The 12,328-nt window shown below is 36.9% G+C and overlaps 1 pseudogene; it reads right to left on the bottom strand.

Annotated features, from left to right (window-relative positions):
- Positions 1-3,952: 3,952 nt before the first annotated feature.
- LOC121444885 lies at positions 3,953-6,697 on the bottom strand (annotated as a pseudogene).
- Positions 6,698-12,328: the final 5,631 nt, after the last annotated feature.

Genomic DNA, 12,328 nt, shown 5'->3' with positions numbered 1-12,328 from the left:
CACCACAAAGTGTTGGCTTACAAGGAAATATCCTAACATGCGTCTGTCTTGGGTCAGAGAATTATGGCATCTGCCTGACTCTGCTTTCTTTCTCCCAGCATTCTGTTTGGTATACTTTGCCTATCTAAGTTCTGCCATATCAAAAAGCCAAGGCAGTTTATTTATTAACCAATGAAATTAACACATAGACAGAAGATCCACCTATATAATTTCCCTTTTTTTTTGTTTAAACAAAAAAGAAAGACTTTCACTTTAACATAGTAAAATTACATATAAAAACAATTATCAAACAAGAATTACAGTTAAAATATTTGTATCTACTTTATCTTTTACCATAACTAAGGAAAACAATAACTATCTATCTATTCTTCAACTCCATCAAAGACTTCAGAAGGATATGATATTCCATAAGTAAACAAGAAGTAAGCAACTTCCAAAACTCTAGAAATGTTGAGAAATCTCGCTGTCTGGACAGTCACTCAAAGTTCTTTTATACCGTTGGGGCATCCATCTTCAGCCTTCAGTTCCATAGTATCCAGAAGACATTTCCATGAAGCAGGAAAATTCAAAGACAGTTTAGTCACTTTTTTCTGTGTCCTGCAGAATGTCTCACAGACTCTTTCACAAGTCAGGAACCCCAAAGAATCATCTCACCTTTAGGCAAGTTCAGCAGTCCTCTCTCTGTGGGTTCTTTGTGTCCAGTTTATGCAACAGTCCAGGAAAGAACAGTTTCTTGCCCAAATGGCTAACTAACTCCATAAGAAGCCTTTTCGATGCCCATCTTTTTCTTGAAGTAGATTGGTGCTGTCAGGAGCAGACATGTCTCATTGTCATGAAAAGCCCTAACTCATTAAAGCAATAAATGCCATAGTCTGTAGTCTTTGAAAGATATGAAGAATGCCTATCTAACTGAAATATATCTCTATATATCTAGAATAACTAACATGACTACAAGCTTGACTATTATTGATGATTATCCATTAACAACCTATATTTCTTAATTAAATATTACATTTTTAAATGAACTACACAATCACAATACCTATACATATGCGTGTAACAAAATTGACCTTAAATTTATATCAATAGAGTAAAATTTATACCAATATAAATTTTTCATATCTATATCATATCCCCCTTTAAATGTAAAAGAGCATTTATAAACAATATCTGGGAATATGGACGTAGTTATTTCCCTCCAAACTTCTTTCTACTATATAGGGGCACGGTTAATCAGGTTTTTCATGGTGTAACCTGTGTGCCAGGTTCATCTCAGTTGGCAGTTTAGCGAAGTAATTTTTTGAGGGTGTTCACAGCAATGTTTCAGGAGGGCATGGTCTATCATACCATATTGGGGTAGAAGCAATCCACAGGGTCTCATCCTTTGTGAAAACAAAAGAAGAAACTCTTTTCCAAAGCATGATATCCATACATCCAAATTCTGAAGTCAAGATACCTTTAGAACATATATGCAGGTTCAACTTAGCAGACCATTTAATGAAATGGTTTTTTTTGTACTTAGCTCCTTCACAGTCAAAAGTTTTAAAGAAAACACAATAAAATATATAATCTAGACCCTCTGTGAATTTTCCATTTTTATGTGGCTTATTTTTTATTTCTTTTAGACTATAACTATCTTTACTCTGTCTCTTTAAAGATTTTATACTTTTTAAAAAATATGCATATGTATAGGTATAATACACACACTTAGACACACACTTAATATATATATACATACATACATACATATATATTTATATATACATACAACCTGATGAGTGTTATTTTCTTCTTTGAATATCTATGGTTTCAGTGCTTACTGCTCTGCATTGAACAACCAATCACAGAGGCACTTTTCTCTGGGATAGTCTAATTCTTCTTATTTATACACTCATTAGATATTTGTGGCCATTGTTCAGTGCTGGTATTCTGCATATATTATTCTTTTGTGTAAACATTATGATTGATATTGATTTTTTTCAACTTTAATTTTATAAATTCTTACAGAGAATGTGGCACAGGGGAATTCTTGGTATTGTGGCTTTTATTATAATACTATACTCTCTTCAGAGATGTTTCCTGATCCCTAGATGCAGAAGCTGAGATGTAGATTAATCCTTTGGGACCTGGCTTCCACAGTCTGTTGTTGTCGTCTACCTCGAGTCCAGGCGTGGTTTTCTGGGATGGTTTCCATATGAAGTAAAGAGAAATGAGAAGCTTCTACTTAGACTTATCTCTGGTTATAAAGATAAAGGAGATTATTGTTCTGGTCTAGCAAAGTTGTAGTACAAGGTACTTTTCTAAACTCCATGACCTCAGTAGTCCTGGGTACTTGATAAGGTTTCCAGTACCCGGAATGATTTGCCTCCTGATATGCAGTCCTTGACTCCTAACAGACAACTATTGGTTGTCACTAAAATAAGAGTGTCACTTCTTGTACCTTTTTACTTATCTTGAAATACTTCTATTGTCATTCTTCATAGGTGCTTCTTCTGGGTAGGGTTGTTTGTTCCTCCTCCTTGGCATCCTAAATAGTATTTTCTAGAACAAGGAGAAAGAAGTGACAAGAAAGAAAATTTAGGATCTTAGATCCAGTTAGATTATGATAATGCTGTTGTAACTGTACTGCATCTTCAGCCATATGGACCCACCCACAACTTCTGAGATGAAATCTAGCTCAGAATACAGAATTTATATTGTTTTGGCAGTAACATTGTCAGCCTGACAAATCATTCAAAAGCAGTTTTCTCATTCTTTATATTACCTATTTGTTAGTCTATCATTCCTGTGAGGAGTCTATTAGCCCAAGTGACTTAGGTTCTTTTAAGATACAAATTTCTATGTACATGTATATGTATATACTTACATTCACATGTTTTGAGTATAACTTTAGGTAAATATAAAGTACAAACACAAAATAAAATTTAAAAATTAATTTAAATATGAACCATAGAAAATTCATCAAATGTCTTTGCTCTTATTTCTCCTTCTTGACCTGTTCCCCTGTTGTATTAAATTATCTCCCTCATCCCCACTTGGAACCTTGGCCCTATGATTTTGTTTTCATCTTTATAGAACCTTTATCCCTCATTAACTTCCCAATCTGCAGGACTACCCTGCATATGGTTCCTTTACACTGTCTTGATGTCTTTGTTTACTCAACATTGTAAACTCAGATCTATAAATTTGTAGCTGGGAATTACAGATAAATAAGAAAATGTGGTTTCTGGTGTCTTGGTCTGGGTTGTCCCACTTGATGTGAACTTTCTTGCTTCATTTTATTCACCTGCAAATTTCAAGACCTATTTTTATTTAAAGCTGAATTGTGTTCTATATTACATGTTAAACACTTTCATATCCAATCCTCAGTTGAAGAGTATTAAGGTGGTTTACATTTTTCAGCTATTGTGAATTGAGCAATAGTTAACATGACCTAGAAAGTGTCCTTGAACAAGAAGTCAATTCCTTTGGACATGTGACTAGCAGTGGTATAGTTGTTTTATATGCTAGATTTACTGTCAACTTGACAATCATCCAAAATGGTTTGTAAAGTTGTACAATTTACCAAACTCTCCAAGAGTGAATTAGTGTTACCTTTTCCCTTCACCCCTTCCCACTGTTCCTGTTTGTTGTCTTTTTTTTCTTTTTATATACTTTTATATATTCTTCATTTTTTTTCAATCAGATGATCCCTTTCAGACTTGCTTAGATCAGGGCTATAATACATAGTTGATAGTCCTCAGTAGAATGATAAAAATATATTAGAGATCAAAATTATAAAACTTTTTTTATAAATTATGTATTTAAAATGAAAATATTTATTAAAAATTCATGTGAAAAATATTTAATTATTTTAGGGCAGTCAAAACATAATATATGATTGGTATCTTGCTGGTTGAAAGTAATCACTTTACCACATGCATTGTAAATATTTGTACCATTAATTTAAAGGTTAATTTAAAACTGAATTATAATCAAAGTTATTTTCAAACATTGTCATAATGTCACCTTGAAGAATCATGTCAATGGTACCCGCCATGCTTCTCTTCTCCTCCACTCTTGCTCTTTCTCCCTTGCTAAGTTCTTGTCTTTGAGAAGCCAGGGTTTGCTTTGGTCTTGAGCTTCTAATGGCTGCTGTTCATCCCGCTCTTCTCCATGACACTTGATTTCCATTTTTTTGATAAAGATTCTAGAGTCAATCCATTCCCAAGCTCCCTCTGATTCTCTTGAGATACTTTTGGTTCCTTTGGATTCTGTTCCAGGTGTTTCTGCATCTGCTGCTCCTCAGTCCGGGCTTTCGCTTCCTTTTCTATTGCAGTTTTTCAAACTGGTTGAAAAGTTCATCTGAAGATTTTAGTAAATTTGATGATTTCACTGGCTTGCATAAACTTTTCCAAGACTCTGCATTCTTAATCTTCATATCCTTCTGCACATGAACATGACAGTCTGGCTCTTGCATTGTGGGATTCTCAGTAGAGGTATGCACCACAGTAGGGCCATTCCAGACTTGTTTGGAATCACCTGAAAGAGACTGAGTCTGCACAGATGCAGTCTTCTCCATGGTCTGCAGATGTCCTGACTCATCGTAGCCATTCACCTGCTGGGATTGCTTCCGTGGTGCTGCACATTGTGGTGTAGCCTTCTGAGTAAGCTGAGGTCAGCAGAGCCTGCATCTTACACAGAAACCTGTATCGTTTTATTCTCTTTCAGGGGTAAATCATTCTGTTTTGCATCAGTAAATTTAGGAAATATTTCTGGTTCCGAATCGCTGCTGTCGGAGGAGCTTGAGTCAATGCTGCTTCTCAGGTACCTCAGGATCTCAAGCTGCTGCTATTGCTGCTGCTACTGCCACAGCTGCTGCTGCTGTCACTCAGGCGGACCCGCTCACCAGCTGGTGTTGTAGGTGGCAGGGGCAGGGGCTGGGGCTTCTCTCAGAGTACAGCTGGTTGTTGATGTCCAGCAACCGCCTCTCCAGCTTGCTTTTTTTCTGGGAATGGAGCTCTTTCTTAGAGCAGACGACTTTCTTCGCTTGGGGTTTCAGTGACCGCTTCTGCAGACAGGCAAGGACATACTTCTCTAGTCTCAAAGTCAATCTCGATCTCATATGGGTTGGAGTTTCTCAGGGAAGGCTCCTTTGATTGTATTATATGAACTATGTGCCCAAGCTTTTCCCCAGGAAGTTGATGTCCAGACTCAACTGCCTTTTCTCATTATAATTCATGGGCTTCATCTTCAGATTTCAAAGGTGGCTTCTTTTTTGGTTGATTGTTCTGGGGCCTTTCTTTCTGTTTGGTTAGTTGAAGCTTTTTCTTTGTATTTTCATCTGTTATAAACTTTTTTTTTCTTTTTGGTGCCATTTTAGAGTTTTTTCATTTTTTTTTTTAGCTTATATAATGGGACGTGGGACAGAACTCGTAGCTGCTGATGAACACCAATAAGCTATTCCTGAAGCTTGGCGATGTGCTGCACTTGCTCATCTTCAGAGTCTTCAGAAGAGTAGTTCTCCGAGGAGGCCTTGCTGCTACTCTCTCTACTGGGGGCTTTCACACTGCTTGTTGTAAGGTGATATGTATGCATGCACTCAACAGGCTCGTCAGAAATCTTGGCAAAAATGCGTGCCAAAAACATCCAGAAGCATTCTAGCCATTGCCACGACTTCATGATCTGGAAGGTTGTATTTGTAGCAATTCATAAATATTAATCTGACATCTGCAGCATGCATCCTTCTATTCTTGGTTGTCCATTTTCCCCTTAATAGTTTCAAGATCCATGGGATTTTTGAGAAGGTCATAATAGTTGTGGAGCCCCAAAGCATCAGCATCCACAGGACTATGGAAGGTCCATGGCAAATGTTTCTTGGCCAGCATTTCCTTAAGAATCACACTGCAGTGCTTCAATTGTTCAATCACTTTGACTGTTTTTAAAACTTTTTGTTGTTGCTGAGAGTCTGCCAAAACACTCTTCAGTATGTTCTCTTTCACCAACATGATCATTGACTTTATTTCTCTGGTTGTTGGAGGAGACTTGCTGCTTGCTTTAACTATGGAAGTGGTAGGATTTATGGCATCTTCTCTCCTCTTCATACGCTTTGTGATTTGGAATACAGTTTGTGAGTCAGTGGTAGGGGGAGCTTCATGCCCCATGTGTAAGGGAGAGAAGAAGAGCTCACAAAATCCAGAAGAAATCTCTTGCTGCTTAAATAATTTTCTGCTGCTTTGGAGGGATTTGATCCTTAGCAAAGGAAGTTGGTATCTTTTGTTGAGTATCTTTGTTCTTTCCTTACCACCCACAACTTGTTCTTCTTGTGGCATCTGAGATAATTTCTGCATAAATAACTTCTCTAGAGTTTGGACAATGAGAACAATGTCATCCTCAGACTTGTATAAATAACAGTTTGAAAATATTGTATTGAAGTCTTCTGTGCATTCAGAAGCCTTCACATAATATTTCCCAACCACTTCTTAATTATATGTAAATCCATTGGGGTTTTTATGATGGTGTAATAATCAGGTAGCTTTAGTTTCACAGCATCCATGGGCTGCTGAAAAGGCCAGAAGAACTGATGCTTCCAGAGAGCCTTCAAGACGACTTTCTGTGAGAACTGCAGCTGATTCGTCAGCTGTCCATTTCTCTTAGTGTTTATGTACTCTGGCGGAGGGGGGTTAACAATCTCTGTCTGTCAACTTGTCAGAGACATTCTCAACTACTTAAGATTCTGGTGTTTTAATGTTGTCTTCAAGTACACGTCCTCTTAGGAAAGGGGTCTCATTCGATCGGCCTTTCGGTTTACACTACATAAAGCAGTGCATGGCAGTAGCTCCTGATTCCCCACCAGAGGCTGCCAGTTTTGTCCAGATGGCAGCCATATTTTTTATCTTTGCCCTTCTGACTGGAGTTTGAAGAAATCTGATCAGTGCTTTGATAAGCATTTCCAAATGAATAATAGAGACAGACAATTTTATGATACCTTTTGGGAAATTTCCCTCTTTCTCCCATTTAATAAAATATTTCAGGTACAAGTTCTTAAATGGAGTATTTAGTTTCTGACTCTGTTTTTGGAGTTCTTTATATACTGTGAATTTTAATCCCACCAGTGGTAGAGCTGGCAAAGGGTCACCCCATTGTGTGGGCTTCGTCTTCACTCAGTTTATTGCTTCTTTTACTATACTATTTTTTCTTTTGTGAAGTCCTACTTGTAAACGTTTAATCTTAATTCATGTCTTATATGTTTGCCTGCACTGTGACTGTATTAGATATTGTCTATATGTTGGGAGTTCTGGATGAAGAACTTGCTTATGTGGTTATAACTTTCTATTCTGAACTATAGGCCATCGAAAGATATTTCTGTAGAGAGATAATGCCTTCACTCTTTTATCTGTTGGAGAGGACTCAGGAGTTCCACTATTTTTCAAAGCTGCCTATAGTCACACTGATAGAATAAATTTCCAAAGTCAGCCTAAAATTTTTTATAAAAATCAAAGCTAAAAACCATGGATCTCTAAAAGAAGCTTCTTGGTTAGGGAATCTTTGAAGGTCTTGTCATGAAGGTCTAGAAGTGTGAGATAAGAGTAAGCAGAATAAAAATATACCTGTGTGTGTGTGTGTGTGTGTGTGTGTCTGTGTGTGCATGCACACGCACATACACACACTTGGAAATTTCAAAGAAAAATTGTATTTAATCAATACATTTTACTGGGAATATAGATGAAATCTGCCTATTTGAACAAATAAGAAAATTATTGTTGAGTCCTGAATAAAGCATGAAACATTGATATATTCTATGCTTTCAGATTCAGCGAAATGACACATGACTCACACAGAGTCCTTGAAATCCCTCCATCCTGACCAAAATCATGCCCTAAGGTTTGTAAATTCTTGATATTTGTATGTTCTGTAACTTATGAAATAATTAGGAGAAGGGTGGATGATTTCAGTATTTGATCATGTAGCCTAGTTTATGTCTTTTGGCTCTGATGCTTTTTGAAAGGATGATTTCCATCTACCAGTGAGCAATAAGGAAGTATTCAAATGCCAAGTTGACATTAGATTAATAATTGATGGATGTATTTTTATGGTTGTTGACCTTTCCAAAGCAAAAAGAAGAATCAGTCACAACTTGTTCTCAACAACTGTGCGGATATGTCCCTTGGCTTGGGACTCAGGTTTAGTATTGTCATAAAAGAACAGTTTTAATCCATTAACTTAATGCATTAACTCAGTGGTATTTTCTCTAAAGAAAACTTTTTGTCTCTCCATTGTTCAAATTCTTAAATTCTAGTGTGATCATGCACACTAAAGATTCTACAGATTTCTTATTAAACATTCAGATCTATGACATGCCTGTACATAAATCTACCCTACCCCGAAATAGCTTTTCTGATAGATCATCAATTTACCAGAAAGGAAAAAAAGCTTACAACAACAACTACAAAAAAGCAGCCCTTGTTGCAAAGAATAAGATTTCATTGAGTTATTTTTATAGGAAAATCTTTCTTCATAGGATATCCACTGACAAAATACTTCTTTAGATATAAATTAAAGCAGAGTAGTTTTCCTATTCACAAATTTATTTCGACATTTTGGGCACTGTTAAATTATGAAAGAAATATGAATTCTTTTTTACAAAAATAAGGTTTAAACTATTCCAAAATGAATCAAACATGACAACTCAAGAAATTAAATATATATTTTTATTTCTTTTGTGTGACAAATCTCCACAGAGTCTCCAAACTCAAACAGTGCCTTTGGCTTTGGGTTATTCTACTGTCCAGGGCAAAATTTATCATTAATTCAGATTGAAGTTGAACTAGAACAGGATTCTTCTATCATTTGCTTCATGGCTCTTCTTACTCTTCTGAATGACAGAAATACCTTATGGACATTCCCTCTGTCGTTGCTGGAGTAAAAACATATGCACAAACTAAATGGAAGAGGAAGGAGGGACATAGCAGTCAGGTTGTTATAGGAATACACAAAAACAAATAAAAAGAAAAATTCCTATTCTGAGGGGTTGTTTTGGAACAGTGAAATAGTCCTTCATTCAATGACTTTTTTGTATCTCTATGTAGCACAAAACATTGAGAGTAGCTCGTCAAGTATTCACAGCATTTAAATTAAAATAAAGGGTGCATTCTATTATTACATTTGTTTATTTTAAATATTAAAATACAATGATGTTCCAGTTCTTTCAAATTCTCTCATATTTTTATCACGTTTTATACTAACCTTAACATCAAGGAACCTAAAGGATATATTTTTATGTAGTTTACAGGAGTCAGCTAGTAACAATAAGTATGAATTACAAGTTCAGTGAGTGAAAATACTAAGAATATTGTACCTGAGATTCCTTCTTTCTGATATTTAAATCCTAATTTAATCTTCTTGTCCTGTCCCTCCCCTCTTCCTAGCCCCTCCCCTTACTTCCTTTTACTTCCCATTGCCCTATCCATTACCCCTCCATTTTTTCTACTCAGATACAGGCCATGGATATCAACCAGCCAAGGTATATCAAGCTGCACTGTCACCAGACAACCCCTCCATCAGCAAGGTTAGATGAGTCAATCCTGTAGGAGGAATGGGTCCCAAAATTAGGCAACAAAGTTAGAAGCATTACCTGCTTTCGCTGGTATGAGACTCACATGAAGACCTAGTTACACAACTGTAGCATATATGCAGAGGTCCCATGAGGCTCCATGGTTACCAGATCAGCCTCTTTTAAATCCAAGAGCCCAGGTTTGATATTTCTGTGGGTTTTCAGGTGGTACCTTGACACCAGTGTGTCCTACAATCTTTCCTCCTTTCTCCTGCAGAATTCTCCAGGCTAAACCTGGAGAATGTTTGCCTGTTGGTCTCTGAATCTGTTTCCATAGTTGCTGGGAGAAGTCTCTCTGATAACAGTTGTGCTATGCACCAATTGGTTCTGGCTGTTGTGGCCTACTTCTGAGTGGGTTAAGTCCTCTACGGTTGAGGGCAAGGCTCAGCAGCAGGGCCAGGAACTAGTACGGATAACCAAGGCCTGGAGCAGGAACCTAGTGAACATGAATCAGAGATCAGTGATGTTCTATTGGCAAGAAGGTTACTCATGGTTGGTGTGGCCTGCTCCTGAGGACCAGAAGTCTACTGGGGTTGAAGGAAGTGTCCAGGGATGATCTGTGATAGCATAGCAAACAATATTATATTTGTTTTTTGTTTTGGTTTGGTTGTTGATTTGTTTATTTTGAATTTGTCTTTTGGTGTTTTTTTTTTAATTTTGGTTTTTTTAAGACAGGGTTTTTCTGTGTAGCTTAGAGCACTTCCTGGCACTCACTCTGTAGACCAGGTTTACTAATTCTCTTTCTCATAGCCATCTCTAGTCACCAGTAGTTTATAACTATGGGTGGGAAGCTGCAAACTTTGTTCTTCTCTATGTTAACATGTCCACTGATATTGTTATTGTCCCAGTGTTTATTATACAGCTATTTTTAGGAGACATTGTTTCACAGCCATTATCCTTATTTTCTTGCCCTAAGAAACTTCTGCACCCCTCTTTTGCTGTGTTTCTTGAGTAATTGGTGGAGGAGCTGCCCTATGGTTGTATCCATAATTACTAGGCATGACCTGCCAAACTATTCTCAATAATACAATAGTGCCTCTTCTAATAGCTGGTAACCAACAACTCTTGATTGTATTTATATGTCTTGATCGCAGGTAGGAAATTTTCACAGTGTGCTAAATGGTAATTTGTTAATCATCACTTCTAGGGGAGGTATCTAGCTTTCTATCAAGGTAACTTGGTAGCAATTTCAGGTTGAATTGCATACATAAAGTGTTTCAAAAGGAAATTTTAATTTAATTTTTTCAGCAGAAACTTAAAAAAGGAAATTAAATTTTGCTACAGACAGTGAGTTTTAGACAAGCAAAGTTAACTGACCTTGTTGTCTCTTCTTTTTCCCAAGATATACAACCCTCATCAATTGGCCTTAAGTGGCATGTATATGTAGGACCAAGATTAGGTGTTGACAGAGACTGATCCTTCATTCATGGCCATTCCAACCCTGAAATAAACACACAGAAACAATATCATTTGCAATACTGTTTGGTAATAACTTATGTATATTTTAGCTATCTTTTATACCCTGAAATAACCAATCTCCATTAATCTGTGCGTCACCACAAGTTTGTGGCCTATTGGAAATTTTTTGCTGAGCTCCTATCAAGGCATCTGTCTCCTGTGGTGGCTACATGGCTTCTCTCCAACTCTGCCTTCTCTCTCTCTCTGCATCTCTGTTTGGATTTCCCACCTTGTTTTACTCTGTTAATCCATTGACCACAAGAAGCTTTATTCATTAAACAATAAAAGCAACACATATAAAGAAGAACTTCCCACACCACTCAGGAACCCTCAAATTTCATCTCTTATGTCAATTCTCAGGAGCCATTCAGCTGGTTTTTCAGACATGTTATTTCCTTGCACTGAAGCCTCTCAAATACCTTAGTTTAGCATTTTACTGATTCCCAGGGATCATCTTGTTATCATTTTCTTACCTCAAGAAAAACAAGTATATAATCCACATCCAGCACATTATATAGAACATGGCAATGAAATTAGATTTACAGGTTTACCCTGAAACCACTTTGTTAAAGGAGGTATCTCCCATGAAACTAAATTGATAAAAAATGATACAGGATCTACATATGTAGCACAGTTTTATGTGTATCTCTGCTACCACCATGGTCAACAGGGTAATGATCCGCAGGAGGCAAGAAGGTATTTTGGTTCAAAATGACTAAATAATCTTTGTTAGTCTGGCACCAAGTAGTTTATTCTAGCAATATTTAGGCACCACACAATTGGGTGAAAACTGACCTGTTGTTTATTAACTCAATGCCATCCACACAATAAATCACAAAGTAAGCTAAATAAAGATCCAATGTGAATACATCAAAACTCTTTACAAAACACAGGTGAAAGGTTCCATAAAGATGGGTCCTATATATTGAGTACATGTGACACATTCCATAATGATGGGTGCTATAGAATGACTGCATGCAACACCTTCCACTAAGTAAGGTTCGATAGACTGATGAGATAAAGAAGATCACTATAAAGGTTGCTGCAGGAATTCCTACCACCATCAGCCTTCAAGCTACCCACCCAGTTTGGCTTGGTCTCTTATACTATTATGCCTATGTAAATCACATGTATGACCTCGATTCTGGCTGCGGGATTTGGTTGCTGTTCCTCATTCCAGCAGAGAATTGTGATCTGTGAGTCTACCCCTAAATAAATAACCATCTATTATTCTCAAATGTGAGCTAGTATGGGATTTCTTTTAAGCGTCCTTCTTCA

Source organism: Microtus oregoni, unplaced genomic scaffold (assembly GCF_018167655.1).
Source record: "Microtus oregoni isolate MIOR12 unplaced genomic scaffold, Mior012 000145F_ref0000173, whole genome shotgun sequence".
NCBI classification, from domain to species: Eukaryota; Metazoa; Chordata; class Mammalia; order Rodentia; family Cricetidae; genus Microtus; species Microtus oregoni.
Note: the sequence above shows the minus strand (reverse complement) of the source record. Positions and strands in the feature narration are given on the sequence as shown.